This window comes from Pezoporus flaviventris, unplaced genomic scaffold, assembly GCF_033815535.1.
Source record: "Pezoporus flaviventris isolate CSIRO_AGI_PZ_B2104156 unplaced genomic scaffold, CSIRO_AGI_Pfla_v1 ptg000006l, whole genome shotgun sequence".
NCBI lineage: Eukaryota > Metazoa > Chordata > Aves > Psittaciformes > Psittacidae > Pezoporus > Pezoporus flaviventris.
Genome location: NW_026892554.1, coordinates 16,867,828 through 16,894,844, shown reverse-complemented (window position 1 = coordinate 16,894,844; position 27,017 = coordinate 16,867,828). Strand labels below are relative to the sequence as shown.

General features: G+C 39.9%; 2 long non-coding RNA genes across 4 annotated transcripts in view; both read left to right on the top strand.

Moving 5' to 3' along the window:
- The window catches only part of LOC133266061 (uncharacterized), a 232,118-nt gene that overhangs the window by 147,049 nt on the left and 58,052 nt on the right, over positions 1-27,017 (top strand). The gene's annotated exons all lie outside the window — the stretch shown is intronic.
- On the top strand, positions 626-3,444 carry LOC133266062 (uncharacterized). The gene is made up of 3 exons (XR_009742242.1): positions 626-697; positions 894-1,056; positions 3,194-3,444. It is a non-coding gene; the product is annotated as an uncharacterized LOC133266062 (long non-coding RNA).

Below are 27,017 nucleotides of genomic sequence, written 5' to 3'. Positions count from 1 at the left end.
TCCACAAGTGTCTGTCTGACTTGGAATTTTCAGGCCTTGATTCCATTAATAATCTTTAAAATATCAGTATTTGCACCTTGTGGCTTATTGGTCTCAGCATAATGATTTCCATTATAAAATGATGACAGCTATGTGATACTAGGTAGTTATTAAAACATCCCGAGGGGAGAGGCTCAGGAATAGATTAATCCTTAAAACCACGGTGTTCTTGCTCAGGTCTGTAATACAAAGGATAGTACTTTGGCTTCCTCAGAAGCCTTTCTTTATTCATCTTCGCTGTGTGTTACCACATAGCCATGTACTGCATGGCAAATTAACGCTCGTAGAGCCACAGAAATAGAGCAGTGAAGAATGCCGTATGATACAGGAGGAATAAAACAAGACAATGAGCTATGAGTGTAGGGATGTTATAGGTCATAGAAAGTGAGGTGATGTTGGCTTGTTTTGAAACCTGTTTAAATGAGAAGGAACAGTTCTATGCAGGTTCCTGTTGAGTCCTAGGTATCTCACAGATAAGGACGAGCACCTGATGCTCAGGTTACTCAAGGGGATACAGATGCAGAGGGCTGCTGATTGTATTTGCAAGTAGTTGTCAGGATTTGTAAAAGCTGCTGTGGAGGTGTGACCTCAAAGGCATTCAGAACAGTAAGCTGGTCTCACTTAGCATTCGAAAGAACTCAAGGAACCTTACTGGTAAGTCTCTCTCTCTTTGCTGTTTCTCTTCTGTTTAGTGATGGTGATATGGGGAGAGAAAGGAGATTGTATTAATGTATAAATGTCTTAGTAGCAGTCTCAGCTGGTGGGAGACTACATTGCTCTGTGTGGCAGGTGTGGATCTGTGGGCACTCTGCAGTCAGTGTGTTGTGTTAACAGGAGTTTGCTTGTCTCCCTAGCGAAAGCATCGATCTGGCATACAGAAAGTGTGTGGTCTAGGAATAAAACATACTTGGCTCATGAAGGAAGCAGCTAGAAGGAAATGTTTGTGTTAATACAGTCCTCATTTCCAAGGAGAGACTTTCTTTGTGGGAACTTTAAGGTCTTGAGCAGAAGCAGAGGGTGAGTAACTTCATTTTGGTATTAGTGTGATTGTAACTAGGGAGTGTATTTGAGAGAGAGCCTGGGCCTGTGGCTGTATTAAGTTTTTTTTTGTGGTTATTAAGTACTTATATGTGATGGTGTTGTGCCTGAAGTCAGATTTTGCTGGTACTGCCCAAAATCTGAGCTTTTATTCCTTTATGTGCGTGGTGTGTAATGCTGCGTATTTTCTATAACATGTTCTTGTTCCCTCTGATGACAAGCTACAGACCATATGGAAATGGAGAAAGAGGGTAGCTAATAGCTGAAGGGGGGGGGGAATCTTTGTTGTGATGTGAACAATAATTACTTACTTAGTTAGGCTCTTTTACCTGTTTAAGTGTTGTATTTATGGACCAATCTCAAGCAGTTCTCAGAGCATTTGCGATTAGGGCTGTGTAATGTAACTTAATGTGATAGTTAAAAGTCAAATAAGCTTTGAAGCTTTTGTTGAGGCTTGTTTGTTCCTTCAAAATAGGAAATGATCTGTGAGCTGCTGAAGAACATGTAGCCTGCTTTGCAGGAATACATACAACCCTTTTTCATTTTAATGAAACTTTACTAATGTATAGTCTAAAGAAATAGGTTAACCCTAGCCAAACACATTAAATCAAACATAGCAAGTATGGTCATTATCCATTCAGTGTTGTTTCAGAGTTACTCTCTATTGCCTAAGAAATCTTACAAATTGGAAAATCCATCATTCTCTTGCAAAACATGAACTTGAGTTGTGCGCATAAATAAGAATGCAGAATTTCAGTATCTTGGTCTCTTGTTCCTGTGAGAGCAAAGCCAACAGGGCTTGCTATGAAAGTAAAATAATTGCAGGTTAGCTAACATGTGATCAGGATATGTAGGATGTTGGGGCCACAGTTTAATGCTAGAGTAAATATTCTTTTCGGGTTTCTTATCAGTAAAGCAAAAATTTTGCTTCTGTGTAATACTTGTTGGTAATCTGACATTAAGCTCATTCTACTGGTCTGAAATTGTTCAGAGTATTGATGATACAACTCTGTACTAGCAGTGTTTATTCTGGAACAGATATCATCCATCCACACCATTTCAGGCTTATGCGGGATCTGCCCGTAAACAGCACAGAAGTAAGAGCCTGAATCCAGTCTAAACATCTTCTCAGATACTGTGCCACCTTTGTCAGAAATGTGGACATGGAGATCCTCACAACATGCCAGGGCAGAGATCCAGCCTGTGTGTGATTGTGGAGCTGGGATTCTGAAATTAAATACAGATTCCCAGCCTCTAAACTTTCAGGAGTATTACTCTTATATGCGTGTAAAACTAAAACCTTTTTAAGAGTCTTAAAGGCCCCTGCTCTTTAATGCCAAGTCACCTGAGCAGTCTGAAGTTCTTGTCCAGCTCATGCATCAAACAGATCTTTCCATATCTGAACAATCTGGGGACCCCTTTCAGTTCTCAGAAGAATGAGACATGCTGTAGGCTCTGCACAAAGTTTTCCCAGTGTTAATAACCATGACGAGTCTATTTCAAGGCAACAGAAGGCAAGTGTGAATTGCGGTGTATTTGTAAAGTGGTATGTTGCTTACATACAGCAACAGAGCTAATAAGCTTCAGTTATGCTTTGCAGTTGGTTAAGTTTAATGATCTGCATTTTGAAGCCCACATACTTTTTTAATCTCCAACTTGTGTTTAAGAAAACAGAAGCTGCCCATTGCATGGGTGCACACACCAAGCACTCTCCAAACAGATTTTTTTTAAACCTGTTTTTCTGTGGCTATATATAATTTTTTTCTTCATAGTACCTTATGTCTATCTGTGTATGTCTTTGTGTGTATAGATGAGCAATTTGTTCCCAGTAGCGTAAGAAACATCTGTTAAGAAGGACATATTTCACTGACAGTGGCAGCATGCCAGGAATATACCCAACTATTGCTCTCAAGAAGACACGTTTGTGCCTCAGCTCAGACACAGCATGTAGTGAAGGAAAATCTAGCTACAGTTTAATGCATATTTACAAGATATTCTACTCTCTCCAGTGTGGAGTAATGAGTACCCAACGTGCAGTTTGTATCATTGTTAAAAGAGCACTAGTGGAAACACCAAATGAAATGAACATGTTAAAATATTGTAATCTATTCCCCAGGGTGCTGTTCTTCAAGGCCTTGGTGATTAGAGTTTTTATTTCCATCCAGCAACTGTTATTTATTCACACAAAAGTCCTGCAGAGAGACTGAGAGACTTCAACAGACTGTGATAGCTCCGGAGATGGAGCGGGGTGGGGTTGTATCTTATATGGAGAGGCCTATCCCTGAAGTTGCATGGAGCATTGGGGAACTTCAGGTTTTGTACCGTGGCTGGGCTTTTGATCATGTGAATAAATAGGTCTTCTGCAGAGTGGTTGACTTAATTCAGTCATTTTGATTGATAATTAGAACTGACAAAGAACAGATCAATGCAAATCACAAGGGCAGGAACATCTGGGACTCAGTTTAATGTGAATACCCCAAATCCTCCTGACTAGTAACCACATGTACAAAACAGAATTCACAGTTGTTTTTGCAAATGCACAAATTAATACATCATAAGATGTGAAAAATCAGGTTTGAAAAAGATAGTAAAGAACTGGTGCAGATATTGCAGTTCCTTCTTAGTTTAGCTCTTGTAAGCTTTCACTCTCTTCCCATGATAGACATGGGCTGAACAACGGTGAAACACAGGGACGTTGCTGGGTGCAGACTTCTGCCCTGCAGGTTTCTTGGCTGCCTCCTGCTCCTGTCCAGACTTGTATGAAGGTCTTTCTAATGCTTGAAAGGCTCAGAAGAGTTGTTCTTGGCTTCTTTTGGTTTGTATTTTTTTTTCCAAGTGGCTAGTCAAAGAAACAAAAAACCTGCCTTGTGAAATACCTCGGACTGAATATTTGATAGGAAGTTGCAAATATCTTGTGGGAGAGAAATTTAGATTGGAATGAATCCTGATTTCCCTTCAGACAATGAAGGGAAAGTTGAAGTGTTTGAGCAGGGTGGTTACATTACTTCAATTTGAAATAATTTTGGAAGTTTCAGCTGGAAAAAGGGGGTGAGGGAAAATGTAATGGGAGGTAGACATACTTTTATATTCAGGAGATAGAGGTGGGAGGCAGTAAAATCTGGTACAAAAGAAAAATCTTTAAATTAGAATAGAATAAAAATTTCATTTAAAAGATTTTGAGATATAAATAATTTTTAAGGAAAAAAGAATTTGAGGTAACTTGTTGGTGTTTTGTTGCTAGAATGTTATTTTTCAGTAGAAGGGGTTTTCCGCCTTTTCTGTGATGGATTGATGTGAGCTCTGTGTGACTTGGAGCAAACACCATTTACCTTTATGGTTTGAAGTAAGATTGAGAAAATCCAAATGACTTGATCATGATGACAGAGGCAGCCCAGCAGAGCTGAGAACAGATTCCGTACCTGCAGCCTAGACTTGTGCTTTTCCTAGCTTGCATTCCTTGGAAAGAAATTGTTCCTGTGGTCTTGGCCATTTCTCTATCTTGTTGTTAATCTCTTGCTGTCTTTCTCATTGATACAATAAGTCCAGTCACTTCCTTTCTCTGAATGCTATTCGGTGGAAGACTGGTTTCTGTTTGCCACTTTTTCTGACCTTCTGGGTACCTGCTTGCCTGCCTCCTATAAAGATACTTGCCTTGTTCTGAACACATGCTCTGCATCTTCTGGGATAACTTTAAATTTTAATGTGTACATGGTGTGTTTGGGTATCAGTCATGAACATAGCATTCTTCAGGGAAGCAAATGTACTTTTTTGCTGATGAGTATCAGTAACTGATGGTGCTGTGCCAGAATAACAGATTCTGATCTTATTTCCAGTTTTGCTCAGCTTGTAATTTCAGGACATTATCCCCTCTTCCTTGTGTTACTGCCCAGGTTACAGCCTAGCTTGCTGCTTTTCTTCCCATGCCTTCTAAAGCATTCTAAAATAATGTTTGTTTAGGAGTAACCAGAGTTCTCCTTAATACATTTTTTCCCTTTGGTCTAGCTCATTAATAAATGCCTTTTAGCACCTTTTGGAACTAACAGCAAAATGAAAAAGGAACAATTGTACTCTTAACCTAGGAAAAGCAAACCCATTGCTGTAGTGGCAGTTGTCAGTGCTGTAAAAATCATCAGACAAGATTAAAACTTTGAGAGGCAATGTCCTTTGTGCTGTCACTAATATAAAATAGCATTATCTATTGAAAGTGTAAATTTGTGTCTTACAGACTTAAAACCGCTGGATACTGCAACAAAATCATGCGTGTGTTGGTTTTTATTATTAACTCTAGCTTTGAATTAGAATTCCCTGTATTACAGCTTGGAGCTAAACTCTGTTTACAAAACAGTATTTACACTTGACTAATTTTGCAGATCAAACTAATTAAATCAATTAAACTGGTGATTAACCAAATGAAGGCTGATTGCAAAAATTAGTGGGTTTATTTTGGAGGACTGGAAGTAAGCTAATTACTGCAGTGATTACTTGAACCTGGAGTACTCTAAATGTGGTATAAATTGAAACCTCATAGTGAATTAGACTGGGAATTCATTACAGTTTAAAACACTGTTAGTACTATTCAGGCTGCTACTCCTGTGGGAAAATTTCACTCTATTTTGTATACTGATAAACAATCACTTAGTCTGTGTCCTTTTAAATAACACCAAGCAATTTCACACAGGATTTTTTCTTGTAGCTGAGTCACAATTCTGTTTTATGAAGATGTAGTTACTAACGCTGTCAATCAGGTTCCTGCACATTGCATGGTGGGAAATGTAGTCCAGCAAATTCTATCTCCATCATAATGAAACGGTGCTAATTTCATGTGGTTGCTCCAGCATTTTCTGGGTTTGATGTCCTAATCTGTGTTTGCCATCTCTGATTGCTAGCTTGGTGCAGAGAAGAAATGGGGATTTGTTTCACTTGCCTGCACATCACTTAACTGTTGGCAGAGCACAAACTGGTTGGTGCTAATTCTAATTTGTTGCATTTTGTACTCACACCTGGAAATGCAGTGCCATAGAAGGATTTTTAGAGAAGGAAACATCTGCTAGATTACTCACTCATTTTGTTTGCTAGTGCAGGCTATTCCCTGTAGTATACTTCCTCGGGTATTTTGTTCCTCCTTGCATCACCAGTTAACAACGGAATATAAATGTCTACTAAAAATGACCTGTATTATTCTAGAGTTCCTTCAAGCACATCTTGCAAAGGGTTAATGAAATTGCATAGAATTAAAATACAAAAAACCCTCAAAGAGGTGGAATATTATGTAGTTTGTGAGTATTTTTTATTATAGATATGAATATTGTAAACACGTTGCTTGGAACCTCGTTTTGTGAGATCTTCAGTTACCTACCTCGTTCAGTGAGGGGTTGGGTTTCAGTCCTCATTTCTCCAAGGAATGCAGCCACTTGAAGTTCACATTGCAGAGCAGGCTTTCATTCTATGCATTTCTTCTGGTTTGGGTTATTTTCTTGCACATGTGAGTACAGCTTCCACTTGCTTAAAACCAAATTTCAATAGACCAAACTGCAGAACTTTGTTACATCACTTGCCTGCCAACAAAGGGTGTACCACTATGAGCGATGACACGAGGGAGGTCTCTTGCAGCACTCCCTTCTGAAACAGTTTAGTGGTGGTAAGGACACAGCTACATAAAAAACCATTAATGCAGAATAATTCTCTCTGTTTGCTATTTGGGAGTTGCCCTTTTTATTTTACCTTTTAGGGGATACTTTATCGGGAGAAAGTCCAAACATACAAAAAAATAATCTAAAGGTGTTAGAACAGGTGGAAAGCACCAGTGAATGTGCATTTTGCTGGGCAAAATAGGATCAGATCAGCTGGGGAAAATAATCTGAAATACAATTTGCTCATGGGAAGGGCTGAGAAAAAGGTGGTGGTTGGGCATAGGTGGGTGGTGGGACAGCAAGTTTGGTAGGCCAATGCAGAAGCTCATCATGAGCTAGTGGATCATAACAGGAAGAAGGATTTCACTTGCTTTTTGGCTAGGATCTGGTGAGTCACAACAGGCAGATGTTGCTGTCTGTGCACAGAGGGCACCAGAGCTCTCTTCTTCTGTGTGATGGCAGGATCTGCCTCTATGTGGAGTATAGTGCTTTGCACTTCATTAGCAGAAGACAGTGTAAAATGAGAAGCATTGAGATGAAACTCAAAGATGGCTGCAGGAAGGGAACTGTGACCTACAATGAAAGGGATGAGGTGTGTGAACTTTGACAGGAGCACTATGTCCTAGGAAGGCTCAAGCTGAGATCTGTTCACAAATACTTAGCAGCTATTAGCACTGAGAAAGAGTGCTTGCTCAGTGTGTACTTCAGCAGAGTGCAGTAGCAGAGCACATCAAACCAAAGGAAAGGGAATGTCCAGCAAGGCTTTCTTACCCAAGAGCCTCTTGGGCAGTGAGGGGACCGGCGGACAGGTAGGGGCTGTACATACTGGTGAGCAAAAGCACTGAAAGAACATAGGATATGGGGTTTTCACAATGACATACCAGTTTAGGGTTTTTAACTGAGAGTGCCTGAGAAAACATGCAGGAGCACCAAGGTGCTTCATGTCACTATATATAGATAGCTGAAAGAGAAAATGACATTCTGTTGTAGTGAACAGGCTTCTTGAGCAGGTTTCTGTTCCCATAGGATTCACATTCTCTGGAAATGTAAGCAGATATTCAGATCTTCATGTGAAAGGCACATGTAAAGGATAAGATGTCTGATTTTTTTATCTTTTTATTCTTTTTTAGAAAGTATCTCATCTTCCCTGTCACTGCCAGGTAGAAACTTTCCCTCTTGGAAAGAGGGAGTTGTGGTTGGTTGTAATAGAATGAAAAATAAATGTAGAAATGGGGATTATTGGCTGAATGCTTTCAGGGAAGAAGCTGTGCACATGAAGTACAAGGAAATGCCAGTCTTGCTTGAACACTGTACCAAATAAAGCATTTTCTTACACTCGGAGCTCATTTAAAATGCCTTCTAAAGCTGATTCAAGCAGAGCAAACTAGATGGTAGTTTATTCTTATAAAATAACTCAGTACAACTTGTCACGGTTTGAATACATCCAAGTGACTCTCAAATTCTTTCTGATGCAGTTTTGGGGACGCTAAGTTCTGTGGTATAGGTCTGCAGCAAGTTTACCAGACTGGAGTAGATTTGACTGTAGTAAGTTTGCTCCACAGTGTCCATTTTCAGCTATGCTCTGTTACTTAATACTATAGCAGAAACAGAGTATCATCCTGGCAATTTCAAATGGTTATTAGTAATTTATATCGTGTTACCACCCAGAGTGCTCATCCAGACTGTCTATATGTAGGATTTCCACAAGAGCTTAGAAGACAAGTACCTGAAAAGTCAGGAAGCTGAAGGAAAGCATTCATTAACCAACATGACAAAGGCCTATGAAGTAGTTCCAGTAACTCTGCCTAGAGTAAAATTGGTTAAGATAGAGGTGTGCACACTCGTAATAAATCCATCATGTAAAAAATGCATTCTTTTTCTCAAGGAGCTGGCAATATTATTCAAGACGTGCTAAAGTGGGCAGGATATCCCAGGAGTAATTGTGAATTATTAGGTCATAGGGACCTCATTGCAAACTATTTGCAAAATTTAATTGGTGTAATAAATAAAATATGCATGCAAATTAGACTACTTTCTGAATTAAAGGAATCTGTTATCTGGCATTGCAAAGATTCATCCTAATTTAACAGAGGTTGTATATACAGTTAGAGATAGCAATGTTTTATATTGGATCTGAAAAAAACAGATGGTATTTAACTAAACCTGAGCCAGCCAAGTAGTCACGTCTGATAAACTTTAGTCTGTAGTGCAGGATGTCACTGGGTGGTTACACTGGATTCTGGCAGGAGTGTAGTGGTACCTTAATTTAGTATATAGAAGGAAGTGCTCAAGCAGGGTGACAAAATGAATAGGCCTATTTGCTTTATTCTGTCTGAAAAGATTCCTCTGGTACTGAGGCTAAAAATATAAGTAGCTTTGAAATTTCTGTTGCAAATCCTGTTGTTTATTGATTTATTTGCTATATATCTTGGAACTCTAGCAGTGGAAAGAGCAGAGCTAATGACTGTAGCTGATTTCATTACCCTAGATGTAAAGCAGGGAGTATGTAGTCGTGTAATGACTTTGTATCCTACAGCAAAATCTGAAAGAATCAAAGTGAAGAATCTCTTAGAATAAATATAAAGATAGATATGAAGAAATAGTTAATATTCTCTGTTTAATATTGTTGCTAGACTCAATAACACTGTCTTGTCATCAATCTGAAATCAAGTATTACATCTGCTTTTTTAAAGCACTTGATTGAATGAATACAAATGTCTTGCTGTTGTCACTTGGGATAGCTCTTGATACATCCCATTTTCTAGACTCTAATTATTCCATTTGTAGACATGAATGCCATTTAGATGTAAGCTAATTCAGCATGGTAACTCAATTAGATTTGTACTGACTAGGATTTATGAAACATCAATGGATTCTTGGTGAGACCAATGGGACTACTGGTTATTTATCCCTAAGTCTTACTGCTACTGCCTCTCAGGAGTTCAATTAAACACGCCGGTGATGAGAATGTTTTGTAACAGTAGTCTTTCACAATTAGACGAAGATTTTTGTAAAGCATATCATATGGAAAGCAGGGAATCATGTATTATGCAATACAAAGTTCTCACTGCCTAGCTGGTGATGTTGAAGGGTAAAAGAAATTCCTGTGATTGCTTTGTTAGTGTCGTTGTTAAAAAAAACCTAAAACTTGGGATTAAGTTAATCTAAAATATGATGAAAATTCTGCTTTACTGACAGAAAAAGTCAAAATCAAACTATATTGATAAAACACTGCATTTGTTAGTATCTGCATCTTGCAGGCTACAAACAGGTTTCTGTACTTATGTAAATCCCCCTGGAAACCAGGAGTTTCTTGTGTGGATTTAGAAGTCTCATTGCACTTGACCCTGGGAGCTTTTGTTTGTTCCTTTTTTAGGAAATAAATTAAATAGAAGGAATGCCTACTGAAATTGCAGTTTTTAAACAGCGGCCAGAGGCTCGTGCTAACTCTGCATTCATTGTCATTGGGTGTTCCAACTTCACCTGATCTTTAAATAAATACATACAATTTTGTAGAGTAATTAAAACATCCTGGCAAAATGCCCCAAATTTACAGTGTTTGATTATTGAATCCTAGCAACAAATCCAGCAGAGACAGTCTAAACTGGAGAGCAACATTCATTTGACTTTTATCCTGTTACTAACATATTCCATAACTTCATGGAATAGCAAAGCTTTGATTCCTTCAGCACACATTGCCAACAAAATAACCTGTCTTCCTGTTTGTTGCAAATGTTTTCTAATGAAATATAGGGGTCTAAAATCAGTACAGCACTGGCACCAGGAAAAAACTCAATAAATGGTTAACAGATGTCCTCTGTTCCTAGTTCATTCCCAGTAAGCACCAGGGCTTGAAAGCTTGGGTGAAGAAACTCGAACAGATTCAAGTGATTCAGTGCTGTTTTCATCGCTGGACACGGGTCAGTGCTATCCTGCCCTGGCAGAGTCCCTTTGCAGTGCCTGTTGTTCATGGCTGAGAGACTGTTACGGAGGAAGCTATCATTGATAAGGCTCACTCAGTCCTGCTAAATGAAGCCCAAGCATAGCTGGAGAAATATCTCTTAACTCCTGCTTAAAAACATAACAGAGGGTTAACTTGAAGTCTGTATTAAGCCTATGTGCCTATAGTGAATGCACCCAACTTCTGAGCAGTGGAGGAAAATCAGGGATTTTTACCTAAAAATTTTCATAGTAGGTGGCTTACACATTCTTGATACAGAGAGAAGACACTGACTAATCAGTGTGCATTCACAAAGTCCAAGCATCTCCAGAATTACTCACATATAAACAAATCTGGCAGTATGCTCAATCTGATGAACTCTGTGGGCTTTTGCAGGTATGGTGTCCAGGATAATGATAGGTCACACTATTAGCTATGGAATGATACTGGGTTCTGTGTGCTTATCAGCCATCTCACTTCTTCAGACTAGTTTGTGCATATATTAAATTTGAGTCTGTATATTCCTAAAAAAGCTGTTTTCAAGTTTGGCTGTTCCCTCATATCCTCTTACGCTTTTTACGGCGCTGTCAAAATTGAGAAGCTTTAGAAAGGGAGTGTGTTGGGGGTCCCTCAGATTAAAACTGATTAAAAGTGTTTCAGGCACTCTTGGGCTCATTGACTTGGAGTCCTTGCTTCCAGATTTGCCAGAATGCTGTAGCTGCTGGTGGTTAGCAAAGTGATGCTATTACTCTAGGAAATATTGACAGCTTGCAGGACTGAACAGTAATATGATAGCTTAACTGACATGGCAGCTGCTGAAAAATGAACGCATAAAGTTCTTTTACATGGAATTATTTCATGGAAGGGTGGTGTTTAGAGGGACTGATTGCTGAAGTTATCGTAGCTGAGTGCCATTGTTCAGATGCTGATTTTCTGAACCATGTGCTATTTCTTCAGATTTACAGTAATGTGACATCCTGTTCTGTTGCTCTGCAGTTCATACCGTTAACACTCCGGTTTTGCACCTGAGTGCTAGCAGGCACCTCTGTTTTCTGCCCTTATTAAAGCTGTGCAGATTTGTGCATAAAACCAGCTGGTTAGAGACTATCTTCTGATTTAAAAGCCGTCCTGCTACTAAAATATTTTCAGCCTGTCATTCTTTTTGCATTGTTCTTTAAAAGAAATACAATAATCATTTACTTGCCAGAGAGTTCTTTGAGGATCATATCTGTTGTCTTGATTCTTGCTGTTGCTTTCACATAAGATCAGGCCAGTATCATCTCACATCAGGAGAACTCATCATCGCTCTACAGCTAAAACCAAATTTATTATGAAATGAAGAACAGATTTCAGTTATAGATTATTTTCTTTGTGCAAAATAAAATATTGCTTAGTGTGGGGCAGTAAAACCCCACCTGGTAAATGTTCGCTGTTTTGGAAAGTATTTTTGTGGAGATGTTTTCTTGAAAAGTGTGTTCTTTTTAATGAAGGTGTGCTTGGGAGGAAAGAGCTCTAATTAGAAAACGAACAAATCCCCAAACCTTGTTAAAATGGAGGAGTTTTCTTATTAAAAAATACTTTCTTTTGTGCAAACGAAACAAGCTGCAGAATGACTTGTCAGTTGGAACGTTCCTTTTTACATTAAGCCGAACACTTTGAGCCAAACCTGTTAATTTTTTTTTTTTTTTTCCCCACAAGATTATTTCAAAGCAAGTATTTTGTTCCTGTTGGGAACATGCGTTTACTTTGTACAATAATCCCATAGTAGAAATGGCAGTGTTTTTCCTATTTACTAGAGTTTGAATCAGGGCAATTCCAAACTCAAGTGTCACCTGGAGCCTGCTGCAGTTGCTGGCATACTTTGAGCACTAGTGCTGAGCAGCTGAGTTGAGTTGACCTCTTAGTGCTTAACATGGCAGACTACAGTAATAACTAGAATAAGCATTGTCAGGAAATGTGGCTTAGATCAATTGTCTCGGAGCTTTTCAGATGTGGCTCAAATCTTCTCCAGTTCAGTGCTGCAGAAATGTTCTCTTATGACCTGGGGGAGCAGGGATGAAGAGTGGGTAAATTCCAACACCACCATCTCGGTCACTGTGTTGGCAAACTCACCAAAGAGGCCAAAGACTCCAGAGCTTAGAAACCTGAGCTACAGGGCATAGTTCAGGACTGGATTTAAAGATGTATCTCTGTGCCCGTGCACTATCTATCACAGGGAGGACTGAGCTGCTGATGTGTGATGACACCTGTCAGGAATGCAAGATGAGAGAGCTTTCTGGAATTGTACTTTCTCTTTAACTCAGTATGAGGTGCACTTTGTGAAGGAAACAGCACAAAAAGGAAGGAGAAGGAGTGGAGAAACCAAGCAATCCTTAGGCTTCTTTGTGTCCTGTTCCCAAGGAAGCTTTTGCTTCCTAACCCCCCTTGGTTCCTTCCTTCAATTCCAATTCACTTTGCATCCTTTCTATTTCCATGTCTAATGGGGATGACCTACATTCTTCTACTCAGCACCTATAATTTTATCTTCTTAAAGAGCTGAGTGTCTCATTTAAACACTGTAATTCCTCTGAATCACAAAAACTGACCTCAAGTTTCCACTAATAGTTACTTAGTCACATTGATTCCTCTGTTCATGTAATACACAGGTACATATGCAACCACAGCTTTGGCATAAAATTGAACTCATTCTAGAATTGGGGCTGGAATTACTCCAAGAGCTTGTCATGCAGACTGTCTTCTCTCCTAAGCCTGGATCAGCAGTACAGAATTTATTCCTGACTGATTTTTGTCTACAGCATTCTTAAGCCTAGACAGTTAAGATGCACAGCATATTCCAGTGCTAATGCTAACATCTATCGTTCCTGCTGAAGTACACTACAACTTTTTCTTTTTACCATCATCATAGCTGTGGGCAATAGTAATTTACTTAGTAGCAGCCTTTATTTCTCTCCTGTCATAAACCTCTTCTATGGGACAAGCACAACCTCAGTTTCTTCAGTTTTCCCTAATGGGACTTGCTTGCGCTGATGTTACGTTTTCTCTGTTTGTGGTCTGTTTGTTTTATCTCCATTTAGTCTACATAATTTTTATATGGCAAGATGACTTTGAATTCTGTTCTTATCCTTAAGGCTTTTCATAGTCCTTCCCACCTTGCAATAGATTTATAGGTATACTGTCTTTTGTCAGTAGTGCAAGTACTGATTAATACTAACGCAGAATCAAACCATGCCGAATCTAACCTGACAACTTTCCAGCTGACACTGGAACACTAGTAGTTGTTCTATAAGGTGGTTTTCAACCCGTTTTTGAGTTCACACTTTAATAGCTCTTTTTTCTGTGTCATTGATGAGAATGATGTAAGAGATGATGTACCTTCCCAAAGTCAAGACTCGGGACTCTACCCACAAGACTGATGATCTTGTTGCAGAAGGATGTTAGATTTATGAAAAGAAAATAATGTCAAACAGTATCCCCATTACTTTGTTATCGTTTGGTGTTTGTGTGTTGCCTTCTTTCTTAAGCAGTAAAGTGAGGTGCACTGGTCTGTAATTCCCAGGTCTGTCCTTTCTGATACAGTAGCTGTATGTGCTCACCCCCTCTCCTTTATCATAGCTTTGGACTTTGCTGGGGTAGTTTCTTGTGTTCCATTAACCTTTTTTATGTTTGCATTTGAAGACAAGTAACATTCAGCAGTGATGCTCATCAGCAGCAGTAATTTCATGAAAAATGGGGACTGGGAGTCATTAAATGGGTACAGTGATACAGCCAAAAGGTCTGTCAGGAAATTTCCCAAACTGAAAATAAACATTAGGTAGACAAAATCAGTATCTTGAAAAGGTGTGGGGAGGTGGTAGATGGAAACCAATGGTGTGGTGTGGCAAGAGTCACTTATAGAGTCAAGGAGATGAAAATACGTGTAAAATGCCAACATAGCTGAGAGATAACACAAAGTTAATTCAACCTTCCAGTAAGTTTGTTTTCAGTTTAATCTAGTGGGTATTACTTAAAAGGGCTGGCTTTTGGCCAGGTTTTACCAGACAAACCCTGTTTTCCTCCCTGGAAACCTTATGGTAGATTTTAAGGAACGTGGACATTTTCTTTTAGGATTTTTAGATGTCTGTGTATTCAGCTAGGGCAACAGTGTAATTCAGATAGGCTCTGCAGTGTCCTGGACTGGACATCTAGCAGATGGTATGCATAGGTCTGGTGTGTCCACTGCATTGAAGCCACCACACAAATGCTTCTTCATTCATATCCTGTGTTACACCTACTGCAGTGGGGGACATACTGCCTAGGTCCATATCATCTGTGTAGACCAGTAGGTCTGATGCATTTCATAGGTGAGGTGTAACTGATTTTGCTCTGTGTGCTCACACAATATGTGCACTCATGCACCTGGCTGGAGTTCTGGTCAAAATCCCGGAGACCGAATGCTACAGCTGTGTGCTGCCTGGTGCCTGACTTCTGAAGGAAGGGTCCCATTTGGGTAGTCAGCTGTGGGCCCTGCAAACACATCCCATATTCCCTACCCACTCTTCTTCACACCCATTGCCCCCCTTTTTGAAATGCTGATCAGAACAACCTCTGCACAGCTTGTGAAATTGTGGATAAGTATCAAAGCATGTGTGCTACAGCTCGTGTGTGTGTAAAACTGCTGGTGATGTTCAGAGCAGCATTGCTGGAGTTATGCTGTTCTGACTGCTAGCACCAAATCTGAGCTCAGCATCCACTGAACATCATCAAGATTCTTCAGTATGAGCCCTGTATGTTTGGCCATTAACTTCAGATGCCTTCTGTCCTGTATACTAGATGTTGTACTTTAGGGAGCATAAATAGAGCAGTGAAGAGCTACTACTTCTAGAAACAGGGAGGAGGGAACAAAGGAGGATGTTTTCTCACCTGCATGCAGTGACACCCAGTTATCTGAAGAAGTTCCTTCGGTGGCTGTTCCCTACAAGCTGGGCCCACCCCTATACTGCAGCACTCTGGGGGTTTCAGGTGATTGTTGCTCCAGTGAAATGTTTCATGCCTGGAATGATTTCTTTGATGGAAGAAATAGGGAGCAGGACCAGGAACAGATGGCTGGTAACGACATCTTAATTCTAGAGAGAATGAAAGAGGTATTTCATTATGGAGTGGTATATTTAAATTGCCTTCAGGTGTTAGTTTAAGAGAGTAGAGAAAAAAGAAAAGTTAAAAAGATTTTTAAGATTTAGTAAAAGGGATGGAGTGGTTCAAATCAGACCTAGTAATAATGCCCTACAAACCTGTCAGGTTGTAGTAATGTGACAAGCGCTAGCTAAAGGGAATCATTGCCCCATGTATGGTGATGGACTTGTTTCACTTTGATGAATCAACTGGTTTGAATTATTAGAAAAATGAAATGTTTGCCCTGGTTCAGAATTCCAAACGCCCCTTCAGGATAAAAGGACACGCATTATGTCTTTTTAATAACTTGAGAATCAATTTTATGCTATGCAAAGTGTTCTCTCTTTAGAGCACTAACATCGACTTTAAAACAAATTCATAGTGCAGCTGAGTTTGGTGACTAATAAGCTTCATTTGAATAATTCTTTTCCTCTTGCTAAACTTTCCTCCAAACTGGACTTCTGTTAATAAACATGTAATCCTAAAGGTTTATTACGACACTTTTAGTAGGCAGAATCCTGGCTGATATAAATGTCGACATAAATTAGGATTAATCAGGCTAATTCCTCTGTGAATTTATGGTGTTTGTGTACAAGAGATTGGAAAACTATCAATTCAGAGACCTGTGTCATGCAGAAAGCCACACACTGACATCTTTCTTTGTGTGAAGGATGTCATTGCAGTGCTGTTATTTTTGTTATAGATGTAATCTATATGGTGTAAAAGTTTAATGGAGATCCATGCTCAAACACTTCCAATCTGTTTGCATGCATTTGAGGAAAAGCTCTCATAGATTTCTTAAAAATACACAAATTAATATTGCTTACTTTTCAGCAGGGGTAAATTAGGGTCTTGGAGACCTTCTTGGAATAGTCTGGAGTTAAATAATATTGCATGTTTTTCATTTTACTATGATGAATGCAAAGCTATTAAACAACCTTTTAAAGAGTTGGTGTAATTATCTGTAAACAGTAATGTTACAAAAAAAGGTCAAGTTGTCCTGCCATTAGAAGTTTATGGATATAAACTGGATTTATGTTCCCATAAAATGGGCACCGACTAACTAGATTAATTCTACACAACTAAACCAACTGTAGTAATATTTAGAAACAATAAAATTATACCAATTAAAGCAATTTTATTTTTTGTGTCATATTGATTAATGGTGCACTAAAATTAACCAAAGACCTTAAAATCAGGATGGTTGCAGGAAGGCATCCACATCTCAGCATTATTACCAACAAGAAGGAGCAGTTAAGGGAGATGGCCCTGCAATAGTATGAATATTTAATTAATAATTAGTCATGTAATTTCTCCTCAGGAATTATTATCCCTCAAACTGGTTTGTGAATTTAATTATTAGCAGCCTTTTTGTTTCCATGTCCCCTCATTACTGTCAGGATTGATGTAACATAAACTTCATTAAAAATTAAAGCAAGAGTCTTAATTACAAGGCTACCCTGACTGAAGTCAGAATTAGCCAAGTCAGTGATGTGCAAATGAGTGCATTATTTAAGAAACATGCTGGAAGTAGTTATGCTAATGTGGAAGGTTCACAGTAGCAGACCTTTTCACTTGCAGTTGCATATTCATTAAATGCACTATGCAAATTTAATGTAGCAGCCTTAGTAATGCGTTGTTAATTTATTCAGATTTATTGAGTAGGACTTAAAAAAAAGTACAAATTTAATTACTCTATCTGCTAGAATGATATTAGGAGAGATAGTGGAGGTTTAAAATGTGTTGATCTGGATTACTGCAGTTTGATGGAGGATGTAGTATCAAAGGACACAATTTTGATAACTAGGCTTGAAAGAATATTTGATTTACTTATGGAATGATCTAAGAAATCACTAAAATTGCACATGCTACTTCCCAATAGGAAAGTAAAAAAAAGAAAGTCTCAGTTGTGTTAACTTAAGAGCTAAAGCAGTGCTGAGTCCACAGTCTAATGGATGTAATGATCCTACTGAGACCAGTAAAGGTTATGTATGGAGATCTATGGGAAGCAAACTGTCTTTGTGGAAAGTTCACTGGCTGTTACATGTTCCTTGGAGCTGCTGCTGATCATCAAGCTTAACAACAAGAATCCTGTCCCTTTGTCACATTACTGGCAGCACAAGGTAATGCATTAGCAGTGGCTGATGTGAAGTTTAAATTCCTGTTTCTTCTTACTTTATGGTTTGCAAAAACCCACAAAACCACTGGAAATTTACCACTGTGAAATAATCCTTTGCTGGCACATTTTTTTCCCCTATGGCTATACATACATATAGGAAAAATCCCAATGTGACTGCGTTGTGGTAGTCACTTTGAAACTATTGAAAATAACTTGGGCTCTTGTGGAGAGTCTCATGCCAGTAAGTGTAACCTTACTGTCATGAGCAATCGAAAAGCTGAGCTAGAACAATTCATTTCCAAATGTCTTTGCTTCTCTGCTTTGTAACAGTTCCCATACCCTTATTTCTTACCTGACATATGGTTTCACAAAACCAATTGCTGCAAGTGTGTTTGTGCTGTTTCAGTGATGGGCTTCGTAGCTGGGTATCCGTACACATCCAGACTATCTGTAGATATGTGTAAAGGCTACAGCCTGGACTGCTTAAAAGACCTACTCCTTTGTGTGATTAAACATTGCACGTTCTCCTCCATGTAGAAATGTGTGATTTGCTCGCTACCAGATTGTCTAAGCACCACCAGGCTGTACGTTCGGCCACCAGCTTGATACTTGCTAAGGAAGTGACATCTCCTCCCTTGAAAAGCTGTGCTCCAGCAAACAGTCCTCATGTTTATCTCCAATTAAAAAATCAGCCAAGTTTCTGTGGTGGCAGGAACCTGAGTCTTCAGGTCAAGTTGTTAGGCTGTGGTAGGTGCAGGCAATTCTGCATTAGGAAGCCTTTGATAAAGCTATCTGACAAGTTCTTGCTCTCCTGCTCTTGCCTCTTGCTTCTCCTACAGTGAGGCTGCTATCTCATTTGTCCTCTGAAGCACGTTGCAGAAGTGAGCTTGCCTGTTCACTTTTCAGTCAGTTAAAATCAACTGTTTTTTTACAATAATGACAATAATATAAATATTTTTTGTTGTGTAGCTGCAACTTACAAGCAGTGGAATGGACAAAACTAACCCTGTAATTTCGTGTGTGTTCTGAGGCCTGCATGGATGTATCTTACAAAACCAACAAACCAGTACCCAACACCTTCCTCATACTTGCACCCTCCCTGTGCTTCACTGGTAAAGCAGATGCCAGGAACTTTTAGGCAAGGCCAGGGACCTTTATTTTTGGGTGTGGGAGTTACTATCAGCCAAACCGCCTCCTGATCCAGCAAACAAATGCTCTTGCGCTATGATATCAGCTGGCAACACAGGTTTGACACTGAAAGCACTGGATGAGGGAGATGGGGGGTACTCTTCCTGGTACAGGGCCACCTTCCACATATGCTGCAGTGCAGGCTGAGGGGACAGTGGCCACTGGCACAAGGGATTGGACAAGTGATTGGAGGCAGAAAGTCAGCAGGGTTCTTTTGTGGTGACTGTCCTGTCAAATGTGAGAGGGCACCTACAACTTCTCTGCCCACATCTGAAGCTAAGTATTCTTCATCGCTAAATATTATAATTCATACCTGGTTTTGCCAGGTGGCTTGAGCAATCTATAGACTCTTTCCCCCTGCTTCCTTGTAAACAATTGGATCTGTTAGGTATGGGTAAAAAGCTGACTGCCTAATCTTTCAGTCTTGATTTTCCCTTCATTCAGCAAAATCCTTTCAGCTAGCTACTTTCTGGGGCAAGAGTTTATCTGATGACTGTTATACAGAAAGGATATATAGAAAAGTATTTGCTTCCTCTGTTGTCAGGCATCTTTTGAACATCTAAGAAAGAGTTTGTCTAGCGTTGCAGGTAGATTCATCTCATGGATCTTTGAATTGTTGACGGTGTGATCATGCAGCTCAGTCTTTCTTAACATGTTCTAAGTAAAATTTACCCTCTTTGAACAAAGCGGGTTCTACACAGTACCCTGCACACTATAGCAGTGTTGTTTGAAGGGCACCCATGGTGTTATAAAGCCTTTCATAGTGTAGTCTCTGTGTGTAGGGAAGAAACAAGAAGTGTGGGTGAGCTGCAAGGTCATTTCCTGCTCCATACAGAGATTCTCATTTCACACCCACTTTACTGGAAATGGTTCTCTTAACAAATTCACATTCACTCTTTGACTTGCTTACCAGTCATTGGAGAAATTCTTCTGTTAAGAGCGTAGGGTGGCTTATTTGAAATGGTTTGATTGCAGCCAAGTCTGAGCTGTATCTTCATCGTGTGGGTGGGGACATTAAATGACATGCAGTGGATGCTTGGAATAGTTGAATCATTAGGCATTGACATGTGTCTAATTAAACAATGAGCTTCAACCTCTGTTTAATTCAGTTGTGATCACATGCTGGGAGCCATAACAATTTTGTGATTCAAATCCAAGGATATTAGAGAAATAGGTTGTTCTCCTTTCAATCTCTAATAGCCAGTGGTGCACAGCACAATTCAAATACCTGATTTGCAGGTGGGCAATGTAAGGGTTATCAGGGAGAAGGTATGTTTAAGGTAAGAGTTGGGTCAGTGTTAAAAAAGTGAAATCCTATGTGTTGGGTAATGGGGGAAGTGAAGGCTGACGAACATCATTCATCAACCAGCAGTATGTATATTCTAGCTTTTCCCCCAGGAAGGTCTTTTTGCCTTAACTTTGTCTCTTCAGTACTTTGCTCAGGTTGCTAAAGGCTGAGAATCTGCACTCCTCAACATAATCCCCAGAAAACCAACCCCAGTATAAAAAAAAAAAGGAAAATGCTGTGGCTTTTTAAAAGAAAAAGGAGGAGCTGCGACATAGAGGCTGGAGCTTAGTTTTTTAGGCTCTCACTGTGTCCAGTTTACCATAACTAATGACAGGATCTGGGACTGATCTGGTTTCCCATGCTCAAAGGTTACAAACCAGCTAGTGGGCTTTCCTTCCCCTGTCTTTATTATGAATATGAGGCACACAAACCTTGTCATGAAGGAAACTCAAACTGGTATTAACATGGAGAGAAGCAGCAGATAATGCTGCAGAATGCTCTTTCAGTCCTGCACTGTGAAAAGTAAATAAGAAACAAGCAAGGAAATACAAGAAACATAGAGGGTTTTATAAATCTGCTGAAGGGGATTGAGAAAAGCAATTCTCATGGTCACACTTACAGATCTAGGTATTCAATTCAGGCTGGTTGGGAATTCCAGCTTCCTTGTGACTTCTTCCCTTGGCTTGTACCTAAGGAAGAAGAGCAAAAAGAGGATGTTGCAGTGAGTTTCATTTCTGTTTCCACATTACTGGGCATGAGCCCATACTGGAGTATTTGGGAAAGCTGGATTAACTTTCAAACAAAGTTAGAATTTGTTCATCTTGTGTTTACCTTACGCATGTCTGAAGTCATGATGAACACATAAACTGATCATCCTCCCCAGGTGCCATATGAATAACACCAGAATTACACCATGCTTAAGACTTATCCTTTCCCATGACTTGTCAGGCTGGAGAAACCCTTAAACATGTAAGTCCTGGACACTCCAGGTTTCTAGGGGCTTTTGAGTTGCCAAGCTAAGTACAAGGCAGATCATTAGGAGTCCACGTATGCCTGTCTCTCAGCAGCCCAGTCCGTTCCCTGTGCTGACAGCCTTTGAGTCTTGTGGCAGTGCCTGGTACTTCTGCCATGAAGACAAAGCAGAATTCTGGTGGATGCTGGATGCACATATGGCCTCTTCACAAGTGACAAGATTTAGACTCACTGTAGCAATGCTTGTAAGTTTAGGTTAAGTAATATTCCTGCTATCCAGTTTGAAGTCTGTATACATTTGACATGTTTGTTATCAACTCTCAAATTCAAGCAAAAGGAAGTAGGAATTTAGTTTACAAAAAATATTTATATATAATTTTGATTTTCATAACTGTTTGCTAATATTCTGAACTTGCATTTTGAAATAAGCAGTTAGTAGCTGTTTTTTTACTAAGCAAAGACACAATAAAACAACATTTTCAAAAGAAGTAATCAATGTGTATAGGCTTCATTTTAGTAAGTTGGTGTGGGTGTTTGTGTGTATAATTAAAACAATACCTGCTCTGTGGAAAATGCCAATTGGCTTAATCTCAAATGAAAGTTTGTAAGGATTAAGAAAATAAAAACCCCAAGAATTTTGACAGAGGGAAGGTCAGAGTATGTGGTGTATGTTCAGGGTGTGTGGTGGCTGTAACAATGAGCCGAATCACTGCTTTCTGAATAGGTTTCTTCCATATCTACCTGCTGTTTCTTCACCCTTCCTCTGTATCTGTTGATGCACTGTATCTGCTAATAGAGATAAGGTATGAGATTATGTTGCTTTAATGCAGGATGATGCTTTCTACATTTTATATTTGCTGTAGTTCTAGGAGTAGCTATTCGACGTATACACATGTAACTTGTCAGACTTGATGCAGTTACAGTCGCTGCTAGATCATCCCTATGGTTTTAAAAATATGATACATTGAGCAAACTATGGTTGTGACAGGAGCATATTACTGTACCGAACCTTAAAAGCATAAAAGCATTGCAACTCGTGGCTTTCTTGTTAAACAACTTTGTGTTTTGGTTTCTTCCTGTAGCTTCAAAAAGGCTGGGTTAGTCTGAATCCTGGTCAGGCAGTGCAGCTGAAGCCATCCTCTGTGGGAATATCGTATCCCAGTGAATAATGTCTCTGCTTTTATGGGTCTTATTCTTTGTTGCAGATTAAATTAGTTTAATCAAGTTCATGAGTTTGGGCAGCCTCTCATCTTCCTGTCTCTCCCTGCTCTCCATCCTCCACCTAGCACATTAACGAGGAAAAATTTATGATCTCATTAGTTTTGCATATTGGTTCACTTAGGACAAATTGAAGCTTAAAAATGTCACTCAACTTTGACCTGTTATGAAAGCATTTAACCCACTGAAGACTACTCGGGTATTTCTGAGCCATTTGACAACTCCAGTGTCTGACATCCTGTAAAAGGTGTGCAAAAAACGGGTTTTGTACAGACTCCTCTGATCACCAGGATTACTGCAGATTCTAACCTGGGCTTCTGGAGGTTTTTTGTTTACTCTGCCAAGCTTTGCTCAGATGTGCTTCCTTGCTGAGGCAAAAATCCCGTAACAGCAAGCCAGCATTCGCACAAAGTGGGGCAGCTTCTTCCTTCACTGGCTGATGATCTGCTTGTGCCAAGGAAACCAGTTCTTGGTGTTATTCTCTATGCTGTATTTCCCAGTACTTTCTCTGTCTTCATTGTCAGCCCATACTTGCACCTTTCTGAGGTCTGCATCTAAATTTTTGCTGCAGGATGTTCCAGAACTTGACTGTATCTTTTGAGGTCCCTTCCTGTGCAGCAAATCTGTGCTTTCCATTGCACACGTTGCATGGAGGGAATGGACCACTGGCACTGAGCCGCTGGATGTGCAGTTACCCTTGTTCACAAGCTGGTTTGTGCTGTGGGAATGAAGGGCATAGGATTACTGTAATTCTAAGTGTTTCTGTTCAGGAGCCATTTCCAGGGAATGGTAGATATTACACCTTCTTTCTTGAAAACCCAGTTTAAGAAGTTAGGGTCACCTGGGGGCTGTGCAGGCAGGACTCCAGCAAACAACTTTGTAACAAAGGAAGAGGAATATTGCTTTTCTTTAACACACCATATCAAATTTATACCTAAAAAACACCCAAAGAAGCTTTGTTTGGAAAAATCTGTATTTCAGAGCAATTTCCAGAGTTAAATCTGCCAAGTCCCCTTTTCTTGACCTTGTACCAAACAGATCTTGAAGGACCCAAGAATTTTGCTGCCGAGACCAGCTATATTTTCCATTCCACTGTCAGCCTTTTCCCTCCATACTGACTTTGCCTGTGAAATTTTACCTCACGAGAAAGCCTTGCCTAGATGGAGATTGATCTGCTGATGCAGTTCTTGACAGCGCTAACGGGCTGTGGTGTTCCAGGATAATGCTGCACCTCACACTTCCTGCTGCTTGAAGCAGTTATTTTTCATGTAAGATGTGTTGGTCCTGCACAGGGAGTTTTACAGGTGTCTCTGTGTCCCATGGCAAAGATTTGAGGCCTGGGGCTACTTTTTCTGTGTCATCGTTGTCGTAATTCCAACATAGATAAGCTATTCTGGGGGCCCCTTCTCTGTCAGGTTGTTGGAATTTACGGTCTGTCTCCCTTGCCCTCTTTGTCAGACACTAAGGCTCTTTTGCCTTAACTGAAGATGATTTGCCATATGGTAAAGTGGGTTTGCTCTCTATTAAATGTTTTTAATTGCAGTGTGTTTACAAAGAGCTCTGTAAATACTTACATATCTGATGCTGCTAGGAATTAGTTTTATACTAGGTTTTCCTGGGCCTATTCCAAATGATGCTGTTCAGAGAAGTTAAATTGCATTTGCTGCCATTCAGAGCTTAATGACAGCATGCCCAGCATGAGGCTGTATGGCATCGTGCCTTTCACGCATCCATAAATAAGACTTCAAAAGGATTACTTCAAATGATCTAGGTGAGTGAGCTCACAGTGAGGTCTGGCAGGAATGCCTCCTCTAGTAGCACTGGTGAAATTACTCGTGTGATTTAAAGCCAGAACCTCAGCCAATGTAATTAGTTTTAAACTCTCTTGTTTGCACTAGGATTTTACATAGGTATTTTTAGTAACCCCAAGATGACTTCTGCACATAGACAGTCTGATTCTGTCAGAGCTGCTTACTGCCCTCCGTGGAAAGTTTAATTTGAGAGAGTGAATATTTTCTGCTCTTGGGGAAGTCTGAAATACAAGCATCAGACTTGCAGAAACAATGCTTCTGTAAAGACCTCAGTCACTGTAATACTGAATTTTATCTATAACTGGTGTGTAAAAGCCTACTAGATATCTTAAATATGTTACTGATGTGAAGTGTGCGTATGCTAAGACAGCCCAAAGCACCCCAGACAGGAATTGTGGCACAGGGGAGCCCCATCCAGGAAACTGCATTTTGGTGATGTTCAAACAATTCTTAGCTGAGTGAAATAAGGGGTGGGCTGAATGATTTGTTGGACTGCATATTATGTAATTATACAGCTGTCAAAATATCTATTACTCATTATTAATACTTTGAAAACCTTGGAGAAAGAATGAAAAACTCAAGTTATCCAGGGCAGCTTAATCTCTGTAACAAGCAGGGAACATACCACTCTAATTCCTGGGTACTGTTTTGGCAGCCAGTTTGCTTCTATGGTATTCAACTCAGGTGCAGGCATTTAGTATCATCTCCTTTGCAAGTATAATCACCTGTCCCCAGTAAGAAACAGAAGGAAGACTTGTCCTCAGCAACACTGGAGAATTGTACCTTCATTCTCCATCTTCACTGACCTGTTTTGAAATGCAAGGAAAACCAAGTTCACAAGTATGTGTTGGAGCAGGTAAAAAGTTATCTTTCCTTAGAGCAGTTTAATCACTTGTGTCTGGAGGCTCTGCCTTATTACCATGTATACCTGATATCCATGTGGTAAAGCAATTGACTTTCGCTTTGGTTTTCTATTTTGCCTTCTCCTCAAAGTGTTCTTTGTTATTCTTTTTCTTCTTGGGGGAGACTTGTGCTTGATGATCTCTAGAAAGAATGTGTTCAGGAACGAGATACAGGGACAGCTGCCTCCTGGTGCTGAGAAACTGGAGTGGATTTAGCAGTGCTTGGGGTATATAAAAGCCTGGCTCAACTACAGTAGAATAGGGTGGGTGCTAGATAAATCCTTAGAGAAATTATTTTGGAAAGCACTTGAAAAAGGGAAAGGCTTAAAGTGCTTCTTATTAGTATTTTACTCTGCACTTTCTGTCGTAAAAACAGTGCACCTGTGAAATGGCTACTCGTGGTTGAATCCTTCTGGTACAGTTAATAAGCACTGGGGAAAAATAAGTAGAAAATAACTAGTGGGCCAGAGAATGGCATCCAACCGGGATACTTCAGTCTTTGTTGACATTCGAACTTGTGGGGAGTGCTGCTCCTGGTTTTAGGTAGCCAGTGATAGCCTTCAGGCTGCCCTTAGCTGCTTTGTTTCCCCTGGTGCCTTCTGGGTGTCCTGCCAGTGGCTGCTCTGCACCACCACTGTGGAAAGGGCTATTATCAGATGTGCCAGAGGGACTGGGCTCTGCCTGCTCTGTTACACAACTGCAGGTGTTAGTATGAAATGTGAAAGTGTGTGATGAACTGCCAGGGTTGGTTTTGGAACCATTTTGTGTTGCTTCTTTTACAGAAATAGAAGTAAAAGGTACAGAATCCTCTGAAAACAGATTACAGCTCTTTACTGGCAAATGGGGTGCGATTTCCCTATCTTCTTATTCTTGGGCATAGAATGTAATGTAATAGGTAGTATTTAATGAAGTCTTTGATTGGTGTGCCTCTGTAGTTTGGAGAGGTGAGAACAATGAGGAACGGTTTAAAAAAGTAGTTTTAGGGCAGGATTTCATTGCTGTCATGATTATATGGCATAAATGGCATGGGTAAAAGATGCAGGGGTGCCCTGTGTGTGAGGAGACTGTAAACTGCAGCCCCATGCCAGCACCTTATTGAGGAAATCCAGGAGGAAGAAGTTTGGAGAGAGGAATCTTTGGAGCCAAATACTTTTCTGGTATAAATTACTTTAGCTGAGCTGGTTATGAAGAAGCTGGGAGGGCTTGTGTGATGTGAGGATATGCGTTTGTATCACAAGAGAATTTCTTCTCCTGGGCTTTCTGCCTCTGAAACACTAGAGTTCTAATGCACCTTGATTCCCCAGCCTCCTTTAAGTTTTAAATGTCTATCTTTTGGGTATGGTCTTAATAGACTAGGGCTTTAGGACCAGTTTCTCTGAGAAGCGGTACTGCTGAAGAAGGGCCCTTGACACTGTTCTGACTTAATGCTAGACACATCTGCTGCCACTTGGGCAAAATTGACATTGTCTAGAGAGCAAAGCAATCACCTACTGTAGCATTACAGAGCATTTACACTTGAGCCATGTTACCAGGCAGTAAATCTTGACCTTTAGGAGTTCAGAGATTAGATTTCTTTGCTACAAGCGCTCAAGATATTGTTAGGCATTTGTTGCTATTCAAAGCAGATTTCAGGAGTTACCTATGGGTTTAAATCTTAGCATCAATCATTTTTGGAAAGTTCTTCTAAAGCTGAGATAGCTTCAAATAGAAACTAGGATTACTTT